The 15,974-nt window shown below is 37.9% G+C and overlaps 2 long non-coding RNA genes across 3 annotated transcripts in view; one reads left to right on the top strand and one right to left on the bottom strand.

The window, feature by feature from the left end:
* The window catches only part of LOC131981742 (uncharacterized), a 68,090-nt gene that overhangs the window by 6,812 nt on the left and 45,304 nt on the right, over nucleotides 1-15,974 (bottom strand). The gene's annotated exons all lie outside the window — the stretch shown is intronic.
* Nucleotides 1-15,974, top strand: part of LOC131981743 (uncharacterized) — a 76,802-nt gene that overhangs the window by 41,931 nt on the left and 18,897 nt on the right. The window contains exon 2 of the long non-coding RNA XR_009395325.1: nucleotides 512-615. This is a non-coding gene — a long non-coding RNA (uncharacterized LOC131981743). The remainder of the gene's footprint in view (nucleotides 1-511; nucleotides 616-15,974) is intronic.

Below are 15,974 nucleotides of genomic sequence, written 5' to 3'. Positions count from 1 at the left end.
CGAACTTGAGAAAATAAGGGGATGCACTGATATTTTTTTTTCACAAATGCAAGCTTTTTTTTTTTTATCATACTTGCAGGTCCTGCCAGATTAAGGGCTGGTTTGTTTACTTCTGTTATGTGTATGTGCTTTCTTCTTTCTAAATAATCCACGGTTTGGTGTGTAAATAATGGTGTGTTTGGGTTCTCAGTTTAGCTTTTTCCTGTATATTTTTATCGATTTTTTGTGTATTATTTGAGATTTCTTACTAACATTTTTCTTTTCTTTTCTGTGTAAAAAATGTTTAAAATGTACCTCTACGTGTTCTGTATTATGTCATTAAATACGGTTTTGAACTACTGAAATATACCCATTATTCATGTCACATTTAATATATTATTTCCCATTTTTCATTTTTTATGTCTCACAGGGTCATTTTTACGTAGCAGCACTGAGGCTGAGCATCAGCGGCTTATACAGCATCTACTGTGACATTCATTCAAGACTTATATACTTTTGTGTCTCTCAACAGGGACACACACCGCCAACCAGACGCCTGTGTGTGTGTGTGAGTGTTTATGGGAGACCCCTGCTTAAAAAAAGAACCTCCCGTCAACCAGTCAGCATTCAGAGATCGTGAGTACACTTTTACCTTCCATTTTCTCAGAGGTTTTCACGAGCCAAAGCTGTACAGGGTCCCTAAAGGATCCCTGAGCTCATATCACACTGTGAGATCATTTATATAGGAGAGAAAAGCTAACTCAAAGCTAAAAGGACTATTAGACAGAACATGAATCATGCGAAGGAAGATTTCAAACTCGTTCCTTTTCAGTTTGATCCAACAAAAGGATATAAAACCTAATCTTACAAGGACTGAATGCTAAATCCTTTATCAACATGAGCCATAGGCAAAAGCTATAGTGTTAAATTGTGCTTAAATGCATAACCTCCTTCTCGCTGACTGATCATTCGGCTTTAATAGACCATTTCAAATAAGTCATGGATAATTATTCCCAGTACTTTACCCTCTAACCTTCTCAGTCTCTCCCTCTCTGTCAAGAAACATAAGTTATATCCTGTTAGAGGTTATGAACTCTGTCTTCGAGAGAAGCCTCTGTTGACATGATATTGCAGTGAAGGTGCGATCACGCACACAGCAGTGGTTTGTGTTTTTTGCGTGTGTGTGTGTGTGTGTGTCCTCTGCAGCTTTTGCTCACATCTGCAATCCTGCATTGATTCCATGCCAATGAGCAGAAGGCTGATGCAGAGTGGTGGGTTCTCTGTTATAGCCAGGTACATCAGCCAATGGCTATTGCCATTACAGGATGTGTGTGAGGGAGTTTAATAATGCAGCAGAGTAAATGACTGCAGTCGATACAGTAATCAAATTTGCTGCAGTCATACGCTGTTATGTGGAAACGTTCTGTTAAATGCAATACATATGCTATTATGATTATTACAGTTTTCTTTATTTAAAAATGAGATTTCAAGCATTGTTTCTTTGTTGTATTAATGCAGCACAGTGTACTGAACACTGTAATTTAGGAAATACTGGTTGACAATTGGAAGCTTTCATTAATTAGCATATGAAAGACAATGTTCAAACATGTTGTTTATCCCCACAGCGCTTTGGGATTATAATCAAGTCACAGGCCCACTTATTGCCTCAGAGAGGTGACCACTTATGCTTGTTAGGACCCCCTCCATGCTGAATCACTGCTGCCTATTTCATCACCTTGCTTTTCAACAAATTAATGTGGGTCAGTATCAGGGAAAACTGAAATGAAAAGGCCCGCTGTGAGTCTTCTCTTTCAGCTGAGAGTGGGTAGCATGCTGAGATGATATTTACAACCTCTTTGGGAGATGTTAAGATTGTAAACTCACCATCAGGATCTGTCAGAGATTTCACATTCCATGTATGATGTTGCTGATTTTATGTGTAAAGATAAAATCTAATTTCTGCAGCAGAATTACTTACACATCCAGCATAAATTGTAGTTTTTGAGCATTATTTTTATATCATATGAAGCTTGTTTAAGCAGCAAATGTTTGCAGTTATCTAAGTGCCAGAGTGCACTATGGTGCAAACTTGAGCGCTATTGGAATTTATTGATTGGTTATTCAGATCGCTACACTCATAGATCGGCAGAGCGTACTCTGGGCACTCAGCCAAGCCCAGTAAATGTTTTAACCTAACCATTCATTAATCCATATAGAAAGAATGCTCCATTTCCTCATTTCTTCTCATGTTAGAGTAAAGCGTCAGGTTGGATTCAAGAATGCATCCTAAGAGTTGAATATGCACCACTGTGAGGCTGTATTTATGCAACATTTATGCAATATATGTAATGTTTATGCAAAAGATCTACTCAACTCAACCCAATCCTTTTTGGTTTACCACTGGAAAAAGTTGTGGCTAGTAGCTGGTACCTGTTGCTTTTTATGGTACCACCTCGGTGAAGCTTCCAAGACAGCCGAGTAGATACTAGAGTTCAAACACTGCGAACCACTGATTGTACAGAGAGAATTATCATTAGTTCAACACAGGATATTCTCCACAAACCTATTATTACCTATTACTATTATAAACCAATATTTAAAAAGCCAAGCTACCACCAGCAGAAACTACAGTTGGGGGGTTTTCTCAAACAAGATTTTTTTTTAATGGCAGCCTGCAAAACTAGACCAGACACACCACCTACACTGCATACACAATTGACATGGTGAAGATGGATTTAGCGAGTACCATATTGAAGATGATGGCATTATAGCAATTAGCTGATAATGCCCAATGTACTATCCACAAAGAAAAACTAAATAGAGAAAATCACCCTGTACCAAACCACCAAGTCAAGTTGTTCTGCTTGTATTATTCATAAACCAAATTGGTTTGGTTGATAACTATTGGCAATCCATCCAAAGTTTGTCAAGAGACTGATGAGATATTTCAGTCTGGACCAGTGTTACCATGTCACCAGCAAGGCTAAAAAGTTTAATTTTAAAGAGAAGCAAACACAATAGACATTTCCTTCTCAACAGCTGCATATTGTTGCATGCCCCAAAGAAAGCGCCACTCCTAAATATCTCAGTGGTGCTGGAGGAGAAAGGGCAGCGTTCTTCACCATTTCACTGAGATTTGAGCAAACCTTGCTGAGTGGAGGAGGCCACAGAGGAGCTGGTATGCTGGGGATACATACATAGAAAGCAAAAAAATGACATCCTCCGTGATCTGACAGGGGGAATATAAACAGCTACTCAAGCACATGGAAGGCAAGGAGAGAGAGGTTCATTTTTCATCTGCATCTCTATGTGTGTGGTATGCATATCATGCTTTTGCTGGAAAATTCCGATGTGATCCATTGCCTCGGCTTTAATGACTAAAAATGAAAAGTCTGAGGCATGGATAAGCCACTGAGACGTCCTTCTGATGCAAAAAAAAGTTTGTTTGTTTGTTATTTTTCAATATGAGTAGTCTATAATTGATAAATTAAAATTACCACATCATCTGATTTATTATTCCTAACTCCTAATTGACACTTAGTGAGGATAATGTGACACTGTAGCATCCAAACTTGGTATTGTTTCCTTTTTATGTTGTGGAAATTATTAACGATGAATAGTATAATCAATGGGATGCCCTGTGAATAAAAATGCCCACATAAGCTTCTGAACAACACGCAGCTTGTCTCGTTTGCATCACAGCACAATATTACCTTACACTGTAATAAAAATATATGTTTAATTTACGGTAAAATACCGCAGCTGTGGTTGCCAGAACTTCACCATAAAAAATACAGTGAGTGGCTTTCCTACTGTAAATCTAAATGAAAATATGAGCAAAAACTGTAATTTAGATTGAATAATCCCGTTATTTTTAGGGTAATTGTGTCATTGTGACATCGTGCTATTTCTCCATTAATTTTACATGAAAATTGTATATTTTACAGCAAAACGGTGTGTTTTCTACAGTGTATGACAGTAAAAGTAAAAGTTTTGTGCTATTCTTTGATTTACAGTAATTAAAAGTGTCTAATACGCTGATGAACAATTTTTAATTTTACGCCCTATTTCTGATGCAATTTGACAGTGTTTTATTGTAATTTCTACAAACATTTTTTTGAAAAAAAAGTCCTGCATTCAAAACTTACTGAAGTAAAAGTACAAAAAAGCATCAAAATGTACTTAAAGTATCAAAAGTAAAAGTACTCATGCAGAATGGACCCACTCAGACTGTTTTATAAATTCAAAAATATATTATTACATTATTTTTATTGATGTTTTTATGTAAGAAGTGTTTTAATTTTGTAAAGACAGTGCTGGGATTTGATTACTTAATAAACTGTTATGAGGTTGAATTTTAAAAAAAGTCTAATAACTTAAAATTGACATGTTTTTCATGTCAAATTTCGACCTGTAAAGTAACTAAAGCTGGCAGCTAAATGTAGTGGAGTAAAAAGTACAATATTTGCCTAAAAATGTAGTGGAGTATAGTATAAGTAGTACACGTATAAAGTTACATGAAATCAAAATACTGAAGTAAAGTACAAGTACCTTAAAAATTGTACCTAAGTACAGTACTTGAGTAAATGTATTTAGTTACTTTCCACCACTGGCTATATGTGTATGTCCAGCCACTAATCGCTCCTTGAAAAAAAATATTTTTTCTTCTTCCTGAAGTCGACGGTGCTTCTCTGTGCCATATGTTTGCTAAAGCACAATATCTGCATAACTCTGAGCCTTTTTTCTGTTTTTTAAAGGCCCTGGTTTGCAGGCATCAAAATGTTTCATGTAGCAGAGGGCATAAATGCAGAAAAACTTCTTAAAAAGTACTAAAGAATTTAAAAATTAAAAATAAAAATCAGGGGGTGGGAGCAGCATTCCCCCAGTGTCTATCCCTGCAGGTGCTAAGGTAAAATTTATTGGACTTTTACTCGACACTTTCATTTTTCTTTCAAACGATGCAAAGCTCGATACTTCTCTGGGATAAATAAAGCACCAGTCAAAAGTTTGGACACATCTCGTTTATTTTCATGAACTTCTACATTATAGACTAATACTAAGGCATCAAAACTATGATGAAAAACATATGGAATGATGAAGTAAATAAAAAAATCTGCAAATTAACACACTGTTAATTGAAAACCATTCCAGGTGAACACCTCATGAAGCTGAGAGAATGCCAGAATTCAAAGATATACAACATGTTCTGGTTTGTTTAACATCTTTTTTTTTTTTTTTTTACTACATAATTAAAATAAAGAGAACCCATTGAACGAGAAGGTGTGTCCAATCTTACCAACTTTTAACTGGTACTATACAGAATTACCTGCCGGAAGACTAAGCAAAATGAGTAGCCAACGGACCCCATAGAGCCTGCCCCTTGAAGCATGCAGGGTTAGAGACCTACTTCTCAGAGACTGTACATTTTCCAGGGTTTTCCTCAACGATAGATGAACTTTAATTCAGTGAGGCTGCAGTTTAACACTGAGTCACCGTCTCAAACAGCAATCCCCTCCGGTTAAGAGGTCTCTTTTGCTCTTTTGTTCCGTTAGTGATATGGGAGCTGACCTGATTCAATGGCTGTATTGATCAAAATTGATTAAATAACAGTCTGCCGTTTGACTGTATGGGGTGATGTCTTTCTATCCGATGAGCTGAGCTTTGCTTCAGGACCACAATGGATTTCCTTGCTGTGCAGACTACAGACACCCTGTTCAAAGTTGTTTAAACCCACATCAGTCAGGGAAACCCATCAAGGGCCTGGCTGGATATCCTAGTGGGGAGCATTTGCCATTTAAAACCAGCAGATTGATACTCAACATCTGGTAGATTCCACTCATATCGACACTGTGAGCTTTGTCTCGTCTCATCCCTGACCTCTCTCACGAGACACTCACGCTTTTTGTAACTTCTCCACCTCGACAGTTTCCTATGGAAACAACTTGTTTTCTTTCTCTTGCTCCTTGTAGCTGAATGTTTTGTGATGGTGAGCTTAAAGCAGCCATCAAACAGGGTGGATTTTCTTATCTCTGGCCCCTTGAGCGAAGAGACTCTGAGGCCCCTCGCTTGTCTTTCTTCTCCTGTTCAGATAGAGAGCAGCCAGCTTCTTTGGGGATGCTGAGCTCGCGCCAACATGTTGATATCAAGAAATGCAGTAAATATTGAAGCTGAGATTGCTGTTGATAATCAGCGTTGGCAAAGCTGTGAAATAAATGCAATTAGTCGAACACAGGTAGATCGTCTCCTGTTTCTGTTTTTGAAACGCTGACTGAATTTAGGCCAGGTCTTACTCTGAAATCCTTTTCTTGATCTCAGTGGGAGCTCCATGCCTGGATAAAACGGTGTGTGCTTACTCATGCATGTGTGTTTGAGTCTTACAAGTGTACATCAGTGTGTGTGATCATCTTCAGACTCATCAACATGGTGCTCGTCTCCTTGTCACAACACTGTCTGGCAGTGAGCGGCGCTGTCACAGTGGGTGACACAGCACTCCAATTAATCACAGAGAAGGGCCACTAATGAAATCATTATGTATTCCAAGAGTTTCATCTTGACAACCACTTTTCCCACTAAAGAAATGACTGATAGAAAAATACACGTAAAAGGCTTAAAGGCATCATGGTAATGGATTAGGAGAAATGGAGCTTGACAAGTGAAATACAGCTCTAAACAGGACATAAGTATTACTCCAGCTCTGCAAGTGTTTCATTTCACTCATTTTGATACCAATGTTGGTCTCACCTTTCAAATATCAATTAAGTTGTTCCTTTTCCAAACTTTTATTTCAGTGGCTCCGAGAACTAAGTGCCAGAGTCCTACTTTGAGCAAGCTCGACACAGTCAGAGTTGGATTTGTATCCAACTTGTTTCTTTCTTTGTTCCTTGGACTACTGATGCAATATCAACATCAGCTAGCCAGTGCTTTCAACTAGTGCAACACACACACACTTAGATATTAATGTTAAATAAAGTTTGAGAAGTAGACACAGTCTTCTTAGGCCTAAAAGCCTTTGATTTGACTTTACAGATCCCTAAAGGAGGGATTACATACCATTTTATGATGTATATATAAAAAACTAATGCATTATAATGAGTGGTACTGAGATTGAAAAACAAGTTGAGAAAAATCTGTTTATACAAAATAGAGAAATAAACAGTATTCCCAACTTAGTCCAGTTATTAAAATATAATTAAATGTAATCGCCATAAATGATCTCCATGGTGCGATAAAAGCCAGAGATTTTTTTGTGTTCGTTTTTTCGTCTCTTTTCTGAGCTAAATAAAAACATACAGTATTCCCAGTGCAGGCCATTTTTAAGCTGGTCCAATTGGATGTTGGTTTGCATAACTTAAATGAACAGAAGATGCCAAGTACAGGCCGAATTTATGAACACTACAAAATACTTTTTTTTTTTCACAAACTTTAAGACTCTAAGACTGTTGATCCAATAATCTCCATAGTTGGCATGCAGCATCTTTGGAAACTCAAGACTTAAAGTTATTTAAAGACTTTTGGCACATCTAATCATTTAGATGCTGTGGGCAAAAACATGTTGAGGCTGAACTTGTGGAAGCAAAGTTCAATCTTGAAATAAAAACACGACCGGCCATTTTGCAAGCCAGAATACCAAATATCCAGACTTTTCCGATACAAACACCCCTTTGCTAATCAAATACTCATCGCTTTATAATTATTTTCTCAATCCAACTTCTAAAGCTGTTTTGTAGAAATCCAAATGCAGTGACGCTCTACCAATGTAAACTGCTGAGTTGATCCACAGTTGTCATGGCGCTCGGACCTGTCAAAAGCTATTTGTGGCTACATTTTATTTAACTCCTCTGAAATCAGCCGCTTGACAGCAGGCAGGGATGCACACGCACAGACATACACACATGCATATGCATCAGCATGCACGTCGTTAACACAGAGACAGCAAGAGATGACATAGAGATGAGGGATCGAGCTAACACACACAAACACATATTGCCTTCTTTCTAAATCACATTATTAATATTTGGCATGCACTTTGATAGGTAGAGCAGCATAGCCCTGGAAACGCTATATGCATCATGCTTTACATCACTATGTATCAGTATAAACCAAGCTTTGTATAAATCAGACATTTATGCAACTGACAGCAGTAGCATTTCTATGTTAACTGTAAATTGAATGACATACATTAAATTAAGTAATGTACCGCTCCAGGTGTGTGCAGTTAAAGTGACATGTCTTGATAATATTCATAATCATTTTTGATAAAGGATAAGCAGACGAGAGAGAGAGAGAGAGAGAGAGAGAGAGAGAGAGAGAAGTATGAGGATGATGTCGGTGTAGAGCTACATGGAGATGGAGTCTCGGGGGTTTGTGCAGTGTATCGTCTTAGTCATAACCTCTCCTCGTTCCTCAGCCCTCAGGCTTACAGCTGCTGTGTTAGAGAGAGACAATACTTTGCTCCTTGCTCCACAGGTTGCTATGGTTATCACTGACCTGAGGAATATGTAAATGATAAGCAACTATTTTTCCACAGGTATTTTAGAAAAAAAATGAGAGAGGCCATCATGTTTTGCAAAATAATGATGGAATGAATCAGGTAAACATCAGTATTTAGCCGCTGTGTGTGTGTGTGTGTGTGTGTGTGTGTGTGTGTGTGTGTGTGGCAGCTTGTGCCATCAAAAGCGATGAGAACAAGGACTTTAACATAATTTGTAGAGTTTAAATAATTAGTCAATTAGTGGAAAAATTGTTTAACAGAAAACAAATTGGCAACAACTTGTTGCAAGTGATTGTCATGTAATTGTAATACACTGCAAACAGCTTACAGTGATCAACCACTTATATGGATCACAACGTCTGCAACAGAATTATTCCCGAACAAATGTTGTTTATAATAATTTGCTTTTGTTTACAAGTAGTCGGTTTACAGTTTTCATATTGGCTCTTTTCATTCACAACAACATATGGGGGAAAATTGAAACCAGTGTTTTTCTATTTATTATTTTTTGTTAGTTTTACTCCCACTCAGCCCCCTTTGATCTGCTTTCTGGTGGGCGATAATTTTATTCTGTAGGATTACGAAGGCATGACCACCTTACTCTGCCTTGACCAATCTCTCCTCCTGACTGAACATAACCAACCCAAACCAACAATGGCAATGAGTAAACAAGCAAAATGAAGATGTAAACTCGGACTTGTCATTTTTGGACTTTTTAGAAAACCAAGCAATTAATGAAACACCTGCAGATTCACTGATTGAATTAATACCTTGATCCAGGAAGCTGGTATTCTTGTCTTGTTTACAACTAAAATTCTTTTTTCCTTATAATATATTACGGATAACCGTGAATATTTGTTTTCTAATCTTAACCAATGTGAACATTACGTGTTTACAACCTTGTGACCATTTCTGTGATCATTTTATTTTCTTCTTTTTCCCTTCTGTTTCTTTCATAACCATCTTTTTATTTAAGTCTTTTGTATGCTCTATTACTCCAGTATCACCATGTTATGTTCTTATTAAAAGGCTAATTAAAAAAAGGAATGAAAAAAAGGAAAAATAATGCTGAATTGTTTAATAAAACCTAATTAAGTAATATGATAACATATAATAACTGCCCATCCGTTCTATATGTTAACACGACACAAACGTTTCTGTGTGTGTGTGTGTGTGTGTGTGTGTGTGTGTGGCAATTTAATAATTCCAGTGTAATTCTGGGCTTTCATACGTCTACATGCTTGAAGACTTTTTGTCTGGGAGTCGTTATTCTGTTAGTCAGTGTGCTTCTAACACAGTGACACACACCCACACATGCCTGTGCACGTGTGTTTGATGTAAAGGCTTTCTGGAGCATGAAATAAGCTTTCCCAGGGAACATTGAAGACGAGAGAGGCTGATGTCCCCTTGCTATTTCTTAATTAAGTACATGCAACTCTCATCTTAAAATCGTAAATGTCACCTCAGAGCTTCTGGCTACCGTTCCAGTCCTTCCTCTTCGTTATGGCTCTTAAGTAAAATGCTGGCACAGTCTGAGTAATGCAGCACTTGGCCATACTCTTAATAAGACAATCTGGCTGAAGGGGTTTGTAGCTACAGCGGGTCATGCATTATTTTGTAATCCCAGAGATAAACTTAGGAGTGCAATTTTGTTCATAAAGTCAGAGTAAAAAAAAAAAACCTCATGTGTATCAGCTGTCAAAACATGGAATATTTTCCCAAGTTTCTCTTCCAAACAGGTAAATAGATTCTCTTTTCTCCCTCCCTCTACTCCTTCTGCCTCCATATCACACCCAAGGATGTGTGATGTTGTTGTGAGTGATGTGTAGGTGTGTGTGCGTATGTGTGTGCATGTGCGTGATGTGCTCTGGACTGTGATGAGCCGAGAGGAGGCAGCTTGACGATAAGAAACATATCGGTGTTCAGCACCTGCCTTCCCGCCTGCCTGCCTGCCTGCCTCCTGACTGACTGACTACACAAGCAGATTGCATGTGGAGTCCCCTCTCATTGTCACAGCAAAAATCCCAAAACTATAATGATGAAATAAAGTGAGAGTGAGCAGACTTTAACAGGGCTCCACACTAACTTTTTTTGCCAAGGAGTACATGTGCTTCTAAATGAAAAAATGAGGAGCATGCAGAGAAATTCAGGAGAACCTTATGTGCAATTATGATGTGGAAGCCTATGGAGGAAAATGGAAGCAGACACCCTTATACCTTATGGGCCTTATAATACTGACAAAGCTTTTGAAATCATTTATAAATGCTTTTTTTTTTTTTTTTAATTAGACACATTTACAGTTACAGTATTTGCAGAATATGTCGTTGCCATTTTGAGCCAAATTGCATTAACCCTCCTGTTATGTTGCGGGTCAAATTGACCCAATTCAAAGTTTTAAAATCTCGGCAACAAATTTTTATCTATTTTTTTCATAAAAAGAAAAAATGAGTGAATTATCCTCATTCCATGATCTGTGAGAGGTAAAGAACACCATTTCACTAAATATTGATTCAAATGGTTAGTAATTGATTATTAATGAAACATAAACAATGTTTATTGGGATTTTTTCAATTTCTGACACTTTTGGATAATTAAACATGCCCCAGGTCAAATTGAGCCACGAACATTATTGCTGTTATCATATCCTGAGAAACCAACATAACAGGAGGGTTAAGTCTACATCTGTCCTCCAGCTCTAGTGGACTTTAAAGTGACAGCGGGGGTCATGGGAGCCTGGCTAACTTTGTTTTCAGCCACCATGACAGAACTAGTTGCCATGCTAACATCAGACATACACCAGGCGTCTCAGTTAATGCAAAGTGCAAAACCTCATTTGTTCAATCTTGAAAATGCCCCTCACCAGATTCCATTTTTCTTCTTGACTTTTTGCTCAAAATAAAAATGAATGTGATTTATTTTTAGTGATGTCTGCGCCCAAACCCATACTTTATTTCAGTGTGGTTCACAAAACTCTACTGTGATTGGTGCATTACATGTGGCATTGTGAGACTTAGTTTTTAAACTCTTTCCAGTGATGTGGGAAAAAATTGGTTGAAATCCTGCTCGTAAATGACTTTTTAGGGTTTGCACATATCTGTTTAAAATACTCACACTGTTGAGGTCTGCCTTGGTGTAGTGGTTTTAGTCTTTCCTGTGTGGAGTTTGCATGTTCACCCCGTGTCAGTGTGGGTTCTCACATGGTACTCCGGCTTCCTCCCACAGTCCAAACACATGCACTTAGGTTTAATTGGTGACTCTAAATTGCCCATAGGAGTAAATGAGATTGTGAACGTTTGTCTGTCTCTATGTGTCTGTCCTGCGATAGTCTGGTGACCTGTCCATGGTGTACTCCACCTCTTGCCCAATAGCAGCTGGGATTGCCTCCAGCCCCTCAAGTGAATGAATGAATGAATGAATGAATGAAGAGGTCGGTTTACATTTTCTCTCTGCAAAAAATAACCACAAACACATTTTAGTTGAAATTGGATTTTCATTAATTGCTCTTCTGTCTCTGACGTGTGATCGATCCTGAGAAATGATTAGAGCAGTGAAGTTGTTGCTTTGAAGATAAAGCAGCCCCCTAAACACAAAAACAAACAATTTAGTGTGAACCCTAGCAGCCTCAGCACATTTGTCACTGAGTAATAAAAAGCTGCAGTTATTTTGCTGACAGGTTAGCTTCTGTGAGTACAGTTATACGCCTTTCAGCTTGTTTTACCTGTGCTCCAACGGCCCTGCCAACTCTCATCATGTGTCCACAATATACACAGCTCCTTTTTAATGGGACACAGTAAATTTCTTGTGTCTTTTCTGTAGCACCTGACCTATTACCTTGAATGCTTCGTAAGCACATAATCTGTCTTTCTGGCTGCTGTTTGTGCTCCGTTTGGTTTGGTTTGTGTCTGCAGCTCAGTGGAGCAGCGGAGAGAAGGCTATGAATGTCATTCAGTACACAGTATCACAAACTGTTAATTATCTTAATGCAATCAGACGTTTGTTTGTCCTAGGTTCAGAGTAATAGGCTTAAACATGTGCTTCTATCCATGCAAACATCTCTGGTTGCAGACATTGCTCCTTAGGCTTCCACTAACACCAACTACACTAATTATATTAACTGTATTCCAAGCATGACTTCCTATGTTTCCCCACACGCAAACCTTAAACAAGGTCATCTAATTTACCCACCCGCTCCCACACTTCCCCGCCGCTCCTCTCTCTCCCATTCCCCCCCATCAACCCAAACTCATAACACTGTATTGTAACCTCTCAGTGCCCCTGTCACAACACCACCACTTTGCAATCAAGTTGCTTTCTCAAACTTCACACACATGGCTGAGCACACGCTATCACACTGTGCTGAAGAGGAGAGGAGAGAATCTGTGACAGGCCCGAGGCCTCAAGGAGAGAGGCAAGGAGCAGCCAGAGAATTCCTCTAAGCCACTCGAAACCTCCGGGACATCCACGATTCCCTTACTATAACAAAGATGTGAAATTTCATAGAATATGTTTTTTGTCACTTTATGACCGCCTTTGCACCTAATTATGAAAAGATAGATGCATTTTAGTGTGTTATCAAAGAGGGAAAATAATACCCCTGAGTCCAACAACAGCTGGAATTACTAAAAAAGTGACAAGCTTACACAGAAGAGACCTGTGCTTATTATCTGTGACTCAATTAGACTCGTATTCCTCCTTTCCTCGCCTTCACCGTAACACAAATGTTGCCCAGTGCACTGTGGGTGCGGTGCACAGCTCTTTATGCCATAGAGATGATTTTAGCAATTGAGTCCTTCAAATAGTCCTGCGAAAGGCTCAATATGACAGACCACCCGGTGCAGCACCTGCAATCTTGTCGATTATCTCCACATTCCCATCGATTATCATGTGGTTCCCTCCCCTTTCATAGTTATCACTCTGTGGTTGCTGATACCGAGCTGCATTATTGATCGCAGCCCATTAACAGGGATAAAAGTGCACAGTTGCAGCCTGATTCATCACAACTCAGGGTCGAGACATCAGTCAGTGGCCACCTACACTTGCAACTGGAATAAATATCCATCCACAGGTACACTTTGCACCAGGGCCTTCTGTAAAATGAGTTTATTAGAGCATAAAATAGCATAAATTCAGCTCTTCTCTTCCCAAACATAGCTGAAGTGTGACAGTGGGGGATTCAATTTTTCATTTATTGTCAAAAACAAAACAAAAAGATATATTATAGGAGATGCTATCTTCTGAAATCTTAACAGTAGAAGTCTACATTTTCCTGAGATTGTCACTTTGCCTCGCCAGCTGGGACGACAAACAAACATTTGGTGCTGAAATGGTCAATATATCATGTCTGCAGAGGGACAGCGTCATTGATTGAAAGCAGTGGCTTAGCGCTAAAAGAAATTCATTGAGCATACATATTTACTCATTGTAAGATACCAAGGAACCGTTCTCTCAAATATTGAACAGCCTGACCAATGCCAGCAAACGAATTACACATGACAATGACAAGCGCAACAAGAATTGCATGCAGTCAGCAGTTCTGCTTCAATGTAGCAGTCAAGCTCTTTTAGATATGTGCACCACAGCAGGGCTACATATTCCACTCTCCTCTCCTTTGCCCAGGGTGCATTAAATGGATTAAAGCACTAAGAGCAGCCAAGCATATATTCATTTCCTCCACACTGAGAAGGAGAGCAGCAGACAGAAGACAGCATATTATGGAGTGTCACAAAGTCCCTGGACCATCTCGCCAGATCAAAGATGGAAGATTAAAATCTTTAGAGTAGATACAATCATTTTTTATTAAGCAGCTTTGACGCAGCAGTGTTTGTTTGCTTTGTGCCCAACATAAGCAGAAGTTACCACACTCACATGGGAGAAAAGATAAGAGTAACAATGTATTCAAATATAATGTGTTGAGAGCAAAAATATTATATTTCTCTAGACAGCTTATGGTTTTTACAGAAGCCCTGGGAGGCAAGTGAGAACAAAGTCTGATCTAAGTCATTTTCCCTCCTGTGTTTATGTCTTAGGAAAAGGGGGGAAATGACCAAAATAATCTGTTTCCTGCATTCCTGCATTTTTTTTTCATTTGTGAAAATGTCTTGCCAAGTGAAAAAAGTTGTGAGGATCATTTCTCTAAGTTACTTTTTTTTTAATCTAGGATGTTTAATATTTTTATATATTTTTGTATTGCCAGGATCATTTTTCAGGTTTCAGGTGTTTTTTCACAGATGAAAAAAAAGAAACTGAGAAAGATCTTCTTGGTAAAGTTTTTTGTTGTTGTTGTTTTATGTTTTAACATGCTAAATACAGAAGAAAAAAAACATTTAATTTCTCATTTGCCTCTTTAGGCTTCCGTAGTATGTGGATCCTTGTTGAGTACTTTTCTGCACAATTAATCACATTAATTCTGCAAAACCAAGGATCTCTGTATTGACAATACAGGTGTTGCAATTAAATATAGCCACAGTAAAAAAAACTAATTTAATTCTAAGTCTGACTACACCTATATCAGAGTCCCATTGTGTTATAATAACACAGCGTTAACAGCACAGCGTTTGACTGAACCACTAAAACTGCCATTAGACATTATTCGGACACCCAAATCCACATCTCCTTCACATTGCACAGGCTATGCTCATGAACAGTTAGTCGATATTCCTACGGAAAAAATGAATGTATTGGAATCCGTTTCACAGTGTTAACAACTTGATTAAAACAGTGTCCAATATATTTAATATGAACCATGCTGCAAAAGCTTCCATATGAACTCATAGGAACCCATTCGTGAGAATATGCTGCATTGCAATAATGTATACCAAATTTGAAATAGCCAGTGTTGGAATGTAACTAAGTACATTTACTCAAGTACTTAAGTACAATTTTGAGGTACTTGTACTTTATTGATTATTTACATTTTATGTAACTTTATACTTTTACTTGACTACATTTCAATCAAATATTGTACTTTTTAATCCACTACATTTAGCCGATAGCTTTAGTTACTTTACAGGTTGAAATTTAAAAATGAAAGACATGATCAGTTTAAAGTGATTATACATTCTGTTAAATTAACCTCATAACATTATATCAGGTTGTAAAAATCAGCTTGAGAAAATTAAAACACTGCATACATAAATGCATCAATAATAATAATTCTATAATATATTTGGAAAATATAAAACAATGTGAGTAGGTCCATTCTGCATAAAGAGTACTTTTACTTAAAGTTCATTTTGATGCCGATACTTTTGTACTTAGTTACTTACTTCGGTAAGTTTTGAATGCAGGACTTTTACTTGTAGTGGAGTAATTTCAGTGTGGTATTAGTACTTTTACTGAAGTAAAGGATCTAAATACTTTTTCCACCACTGGCAATTGCCAATATGTCATGTGAGTTAAGTAATAGAATAGAGTAGCCTTTATTGTAATAAAGAGGATTGTTTTTGAAGATTGCCTATAAACTCTTATAAAATAAAAATAAAATTTAGACACCAGAGATTAAGGT

Source organism: Centropristis striata, chromosome 12 (genome assembly GCF_030273125.1).
Source record: "Centropristis striata isolate RG_2023a ecotype Rhode Island chromosome 12, C.striata_1.0, whole genome shotgun sequence".
Lineage (NCBI taxonomy): Eukaryota > Metazoa > Chordata > Actinopteri > Perciformes > Serranidae > Centropristis > Centropristis striata.
Note: the sequence above shows the minus strand (reverse complement) of the source record. Positions and strands in the feature narration are given on the sequence as shown.